At 42.5% G+C, this 8,188-nt stretch overlaps 1 pseudogene; it reads left to right on the top strand.

Annotated features, from left to right (window-relative positions):
* Nucleotides 1–2,851: 2,851 nt before the first annotated feature.
* Nucleotides 2,852–7,431, top strand: LOC123076606 (uncharacterized; annotated as a pseudogene).
* The last annotated feature ends 757 nt before the right edge of the window (nt 7,432–8,188 follow it).

Genomic DNA, 8,188 nt, shown 5'->3' with positions numbered 1-8,188 from the left:
CATTGAAAACAGCTCCGCAAGTACAAACGAAGGCAATTATTATAAAGTGTCTTAACTGAAAGACATGTTTATTTTATTCCTGTTGACTCAATTCATAACACCAGAACCTAGTAATTCATAATTGGGTCCCTATGCTGAAAAACGTTACATCATCCATGTTGGGTATACATTATCGGAAAAAAAATTCCATGTTGGGCATACCGATTGATCTACATAGATCCAAACATGATGTAGGTAGGATCATTCGATGATCTATACTCATTCCACTCTTAAAATTTAGCTTCATTGTTAGAATAAATCCGAGGCATACCGTTGATCATCCAAAGACCAAGCAATCACACGAGCATGACACGGTCACAATATCGCACATCCTTCGGAACAAGGTTCTATCCATTCTTGAATCATCTCATTCGCATCAGCAAGATTTTAATCTAGTCAACTTCCTCCTCTCTCTTTCTCAAGGAGCAATGACCACCTTTTCTTTGATGTAAAGAGCAAGAGCACTCTGACATCCTATTATATATTTTTAATTCCAGTAGGTGTTGTTTGACATTGTACATGTTAAATCAATTTAAAGTTTTTTTTGTGTGATGTCCTCTTTAGTACGGTGAGCAGAAATTCATTAAGTAGAAGAACTGAATGGTTGTTCCATCGCACGCTGCTGCCTCTCTTGCCGATATAATGCACAACGTCCTGTCCCCTTGGCCCATTGCAACGCATGCGCTACCTCTCCCCCATCGGTTCTCGGTTTGCGGTTTCTTCGCAATGTCTCAGTGTGTGCCTTTTCTTGGCGTTTTTATTGATCAGAGATATGTACGTGATGGTCAGTATGCCGGAGGGACACTGTTGGATTCTCAATCATAGTTTGCCTTGAGGCGACTAGTAAAGCATCAGATGATGCTCAGCTGCCTCTACTTTCAGGGCATAAACATTCAACTACAGTTCACACCATTGAAACAAAATCTCCACAAGTAGAAAGGAAGGCAATTATTTTTTTTCTTTCAGTTAAGCCACTTGCAGGGAATCACCCTTCCTCTGTCTCGAGTCTCTTTATTGCTTTTGATTCAATTCATAACACCAGAATCCAATAATTTCAAAATTAGCACCCTATTCTGAAAAACATCTAGTCAGCCATATTGGGTATACTGACTGGTCTGGATAGATACAAAGATGATATACTGGTAGGATCATTCAACAATCTATCCTCCTTCCAGCTCCAAGGGTCCCTTGTTCTTTCTGAAAATTTTGCTCCATCAGTCCTTACTGAGATGATGGCCTGGTAAGAACCTACCTCTTAGCAATTGATGGGTATTACCATCCCCTTTCGATGTCCCTCTCGCTGGGCCAGATTATTTCTTAGAGACAGAAGACTCACAAAGTAGCAGCACGGAACATACTGAGGATGTAATTCATCATAACCAACTACATTTTGTTGCGAATTTATTAACGAGATACATGATTGGTATGATAGCTAGATCGACACACAAGCACTGCAACAAAGACCTATCTTTGTTTCTTAGATGCCATCAAGACTGCCCCCAAATGGACATAAGTCAAGTATGCCACTCTCCTCCAACAAATGGTCGACTGCCAAAATCTGCTGTCCTATGCTCAAATCATGGTACAATGATGCCCCGAAGCAGGATGTCCCAATGAAGACATCCTGCATCATTTAGTGTACTTGATGTTGGCCCAGACCCGACACCGAGTACTTTCGGCGACGGCAACGACCGACGATAAACGACGACAAAGCGAACCAACATTGACGAACTCGACGACCTGCTTTACGTCGAGACACACCGCACCGTAGCAATCTCGCCACCAAATATGCACATATAAACTAGCACCCTTGATCCGTTGTCAAGGCACGTACTAGTGTCTAGTGCTCGTTGGTGTAATAGCCCAAGCTAGCTAGCTATCGATCAACTTGATCGATTCTAGCCGGCAACATGAACGTACGTACTTTTTGATGGCCAAAGGCTCGTCTTGAGCCTTGTTTACTTTATTGATCAAACTCACGGTACAGTATTACAAGGGAATATATACTACTTGTATATATATAGCAGCTGAACCGCATAAGCTATCCTACTCGGATACATATTCTAGTCCTAGTACTACAAGGTGACTGTTCGTGTACGACCCGGACACGCACCACTGTCGTGGTTATTCCTAGGGAAGTGTTTGTGGCCGGGGCGCCGGCCGAACCGTTGCGCCGGTCGCGCCCCATGGGTTCGATCTCTTTTTATCTAAGGACACCGTTGCGCCACGTGTCATCCTATTTTTTTTTACGCGCTCGTAGTTATCCTTTTCCAAAGTGATTTTTGCTGCATCCGCTCTATCTTTTCGTTTCGAGGCAGGGCGACCGCGGGGCGACGTGCTTGTTCGCGCAGGGCGGCTGCGGCGGCGGCGGGGGCGGCGGCGGCGGTGGCGGCGGGGCCCAGGGCGGATCTCCATTCTCCGGCCATCTATGCCCCCCCCCATGGTAACTCGAGCCCGAATGCTTTCCATTTTCGTTGTTTTCTTCCCCTCCCCCGTTGGATTTAGGGTTAGGGCGTCGCTAGCCGCGGGCCACCGCCGGCGCCGGCGCGGACGAGGATGGGTTTGTGTTCCCGCGGTCGAGGGAGGCGGCGGGGTGGCGTTCCCGCGGTCGAGGGAGGCGGCGGGATGGCGTTCCCGCGGTCGAGGGAGGCGGCAGGATGGCGTTCCCGTGGGCAGAGGGAGTTGGCGCGGTGGTGAATTTGAATCTGGTAGCATTCCAGCAACTGGATTGATTCAGGGAAGCAAACCACAACTCTTTCAACATGTTGATGTCTTGCCGACCCAATCATTAGCAGGTTTTCCTTGGCCGCCAATGGATTTAGGTACTTGACTAATCAAGGTACAGGGATGTTTTTAGCTTATGTTTTTGGAGAATCGATGGGGATGTTGAGTCGGTTTAGAAATGACATGATAATGCATTTCATGATGAACCTAATGGAATCAACTTGGTATTCTAGATGTTGTTGATAGTTTACAAAGTATGACTTTCAAAATGTCTGATATGCACTATATATTTTTTGCCAATGAATCACTACTCGTTCTGCTGCGCAACCCAACATCCCTAAATTCATAGGTTTGTCAGAATTTTTTAGGTGTTCATGTATGTTTTTTCCTAGCTTCTGATGGTTCGGTTTTATGGTTTTATTGACTTGTGTTTTTTCCTTTTTTGTAGATGTTGCAGGTAACTCTGGTGAGAATGAGGGGGGTAAGAAGGCTAAGAAGAAGATTAAGAAGAAAGGCAATCTATGTGGCTTTAAGTCAAGGTTTAACTCAAAAAGGCTGGCTCAGATTGGGAAGCAAATATCACCGGAAAAACAGAGAATCATAAGGGAGGGACCGTTTGGAGACTTGTTGGACATCCGGTCTTTCAAGGTGCCCCATGAGCTCATTGAGTTTGTTGCGATGAACACGAATCACGTACTCTCTGAGTTCAAACACAAGAACAAATCTATCACCTTCAGCAAGCTTATGGTGAAAAGGATTTTCAACGTGCCATCCGGTGATAGACCCGTGAAGCTTCTAAAGAAGAGTGATGAACATGATCTTCGCAACATCTACAAGGAGGGGAACAGGGCTCCAATCGCCCATGTTGTCAAGTTGCTCACTAGTTGCAGTGAGGAGGACGTGGTTATGATAAATAGGACTTGGGCACTCCTTGCGTTGGCAACAGTTTTGTGCCCAGGCACGGGCAATATGGTGAATCTCGAGTATCTTGCTTCCCTCGAAGATATGTCTTTGGTGCATGAATTCGCTTGGGATGAGCACTTGTTGGCACGAGCTATGGAGGAGGTTGGAGTCTTTCAAGAGAAGAAGAGGATGCAAGCAAACGCAGAAAAAGAGTTTCAGATTGCTTCATGCCTTCCCATGTTAGCGGTATGCAACGCAACATTACGAAATACCTCCATCTTTCCCCTTTGCTGCATGAAACCTTCATGCCTTTATGATTTTTGTTGGCTAATGTCCTTTTTCCATGACATGCAGATCATATACATGGATCATGTTGATATCCCGGCTGGCCTCCCAAATGAGCATGCTATTGATTATTCCGTGCCAAGGATACATTTTGTTTGCCAAAAGGATTTTGAGTGGTTGGATAAAGTTGACAAAAACAAGCTCACTCTTGTCCAACCTTTCTACGGGAAAGACACCCATGTAATTTTGCTACATTCCGCCTATGTATTTTCCTTTGTCAATGAGTATTAACACACCCATGTAGCAATCTTTGCTTTTCCAATTTAGTTTATGGAAGCTTTCTTATTTATGCCACTCATGTTTTGTTTTCCTAGATCCGGAGTTTGTGCAACACCCCCTATGCAGCACAACTTGTGGGACAGGAAGTTGGTGCTGAAGCAGCTAGTGGGAAGGGAGTTGGTGCTGAAGCACCTAGTGGCCAAGGAATTAGTGGCCAAGGCAGCCAAATTCAAGGTGCTGAAATTCAAGCAAAGGACTCTCAATCAAATGAGGCTCAACAAAATGTTGATGCTGAACCACACCTATCATCATCGCTCAACGATTGGCTGCAGCAATCATTCCCTAGCATGCAAGATCTAAGGGTACATTATCTTTTTCATTGTATTCATTTCCTGTTTACCTTTGGCTTCGCATTATTTTATAATACCCAGTTGCAAGTGTATATTTATTTTGATGCATCCTTTATGTTGATGTGCAACAACCATGTTCTGTTTTTGCTTCATATGTTGTTCAAGTTCATACATACTATGTTTTTTTGCTACACCCATATGTCTAGTGTGCTACAACTACATTCTGTTTTTGCTTCAACCATGGCATAGTTTTGCTACATCCATATCATTAATTTGCTACCTACATAGTTGACAGTAAATTGCTACAGTCACACTCTTTATTTGATAAGTAGTGACACAGCATCATACCTACTTGTTTTATCGCTTCATCCATACCTCTAATGTGCCACACCCACATTTGTGTTTTTTTACATCCATACACATGACTAAAATGTTCAATACTTGCCTTCTTGTAGGTACCAAATAAGTTTCAAATGCTTTACGACAAGCACAAGGGTATTTTTGCATCAGACGTGGATGATGTTGTTGGCAAGTTTGGACAGTGTTTAAAGGGATTACAGTGCAACCGGATGGCAGCCCTCCTTCGTGATGTTGGAGACGCCATCACAGCTACCAGTGAGCCCAACTTCTCCTTTGAAGCACCTATCATGGACGAATGTCGCGGAAAAGAGAATGATGCTAAACCTGCAAATGCTGGCATTGGTGCTCAAGCTCAAGCTGAGGGTACAACACCTAGCATTAACAAGGATGAAGTCACCGGATTGAAGCAACAAGTTGCAACCGAGGCTGCTGAAACTCTTGAGCAACAACGAGTGAGTTTCGAGATGGAAGGCAACGTCTCACCTCACAGCCCCCCACTCTTCTATGATGCACCCAGGAATGCGACAACCGGCATTTGGGACGACGAGCCATCCTGTGAGTTGTTCCCAAAGGGCTCCGAAGAGTAGGAGATGATGCATTGCACGGATGAGCCTATAACCAAGAAGAACGCAGTCAACCCCATATTTGAAAACATCCCCGTGTTCCATGTTTCAGACGATGATGACAGCCCAAGTATGCTTCCTTCCTCCTGCATCATTTATTTTTGTTTTTCTCCATCTCTTTTTTTTCGCTACATATGTATGATTGCAGCAAATACTCTTTTGTACAATCCCTTGCAAACTCATCCATTTTTGTTGCTTGCTACAACCCCTAAGATGGTCGCTACAGAAGAGCAAATTGTTGATGCAAGCAGTGGCCCTAGCACACATGACAAGAACACTAGGAAGAAGAGGATGGCCAAAGTTCGAGCCGTAAAAAATACCAAGGCAGAGAAGCAAAAGGTCGATGCAGCTGTAGCCACATATGAGAAGTATGTAAAGCATGGGAAACCATTGAGGAGATCACATGCCAATGAACAAGTGTGAGCTACCTAAGCCCTATCTCTTTTTGCTTTCTGTTTTTTATTTTTTCCTGCTCGAAACAAATGATTCATTCGGTTGCATCTATGGTAACAGGACACCTTTCATAAAGATAGGTGGATTTTACATTGGATACAAGAAATTCTGGTATGCTTCAAGCCTCGCGGGGATATGAATGATGAGGTTATGTCCCTATGTATCGAGATGAACAACGTAGCATCCCGTGCAGCAAGTGGTACTAATCTGAAGAAATACATGTTCTCAGTCCACGCGGGGGTAAGTTTTTGCAAAAACAAGCAATGATTCATTCCTTTTTTTTCTTCACATTTTTTGTTGCAACACACACTAACCATTTCGAGGTGTCTTTCAAGTAGATCTTACTAAAACAAGACCCAACAACCTTCCAACCAGCAAAACTCATACCCGAGCTTGAAAGGGCTGTGACAAAGTTCAAGGTGAATAAATATGACCTCGTAAGTTTCTCGAGAGCCTACTTTTGTTTCACACCACAAATACTTTCAAAACATGATCCAATGATGTAGCATTTCCTTCGAAACATATGTAGCAATTATTATTGATGTTTACAACATCTCTTTGAAACATATGTATCAATTCTAGTTGTTGTTGAATGCTTTTTTGTTTGTAGTTACAACATTGGAAAGCTTACGTTCATTCCTACTAGGCTGTAACATTTTTTACATGTTCTAAGTACCTTTTTTGCCTTTCTTTTATGTTTTACAGCTTTTTGTCACAATTGTTCATGAAAAGCATTGGATAATTGTTTGCGCAAACTTGCTATACAAGCAGTGAAATGTATTTGACTCAATCCATTCAAAAGGGAAACAATCTCCTTTGAAGAAGCAGGCCAATAACCTGGTAGGCTCATGCTCTCTATTTTTATTTTTCTGTTTTCCCTTTGATTCATCTACATAAATGCCCTGTTGTCATCTTCACACACCTCATCCTTTTTTTCAAACTTTGGTGCGTATTTTTCGGTTGTAGATCACAAACTTTGCAGCCCTCGCACAAGAGTACAGCCAATTCAATGTCAATGTTGGATCATTCGCCCGTGTTGACCTAGAGGATTACCCAAAGCAAGATAATCTGTGAGTTTTCTTTTTGAATTTTGCTTCAATGATGTGTTCCATTTCAACAATTTGTTGTTTCAACTATGCATCGGAACTATGAAGGATAAATTTTTTTATCTCACAGATGTGATTGTGGCTTTTTCGGGCTCAAATATGTGGAGAACTTTGATGGGAAGTCAATGAAAGAGTTCAATCAGGTACTTTCTTGTCATTTTGTTGCAATCTACTTTCTTTGTTTTCAATACTCATGCAACACAAGAATAATTAGTATCATACTTGCTTAATTTTTTCATTCATTTTTACAGGAAGATGTGGCGCGATACCGCATGGATGTGGCGCACAACCTTTGCACTCACCCAATGAACAATGCCCCAATGGAGCGGGCATTCATGGAAGAGTTGGCGGCTTAATTTGCGGGAGGGTTCAAGACGATCAAGCTCGTTTCCTTTCGTTACGTCTAGAATCATGTCTGAGGTGGTAGCGTTCTGATGGTATTAGAGTAGTGCGCGTTCGTATGTACCCTAATGATACCTTCGGTAAACATATGTGTTCTTTTCGTATGTAAACCGATGATAACTTGATCTCTTTGGATGAAGCACTTCTTCCGTTTTTAATGGATGTGATCTTCTGCTTGCCAACATGATCATGCATTGACAACCGTTTATTGTTTTGCTGGTTATGAGCTTCATCCATAGAAGTTTCAAGGGAATCTCTATGCAATTTTCCCCTCGAAACCTTTTTCATGAAAACAATATGTGGATGCTGCATTGTCAGAGTCAAATTGTTGGAAGCTTACAAAAAATAGCTACAACCTTCTGTTAGATTTGTTGCAGGGCAAAATTTACATTTTTACCTGCAAATTAGCTACATCCCTGTGATATTATTGTTGGAAGCATAATGTAAATAAGCTTCCTTCCCAAACTCTTGCTGCATAGCAAAATCAACACTTTAAATCAAATCATTCAAGGCTTTTTCCCTTTCATACTTGTTATTTTGCTTCAACCATGTTAAAAAAAGCTTCAACCATTGTTTGAAAAAGCTTCAACCATGTTTCCTAAAAGCTTCATCAATAATTGCAAAAAAATTCAACCATGTTTTTCAAAAGCTACAACCATGTTTC

The sequence above is a fragment of the Triticum aestivum genome, chromosome 1B, assembly GCF_018294505.1.
Source record: "Triticum aestivum cultivar Chinese Spring chromosome 1B, IWGSC CS RefSeq v2.1, whole genome shotgun sequence".
NCBI lineage: Eukaryota > Viridiplantae > Streptophyta > Magnoliopsida > Poales > Poaceae > Triticum > Triticum aestivum.
The sequence above is the reverse complement of the archived record's forward strand: the minus strand, read 5'-3'. Positions and strand labels throughout refer to the sequence as shown.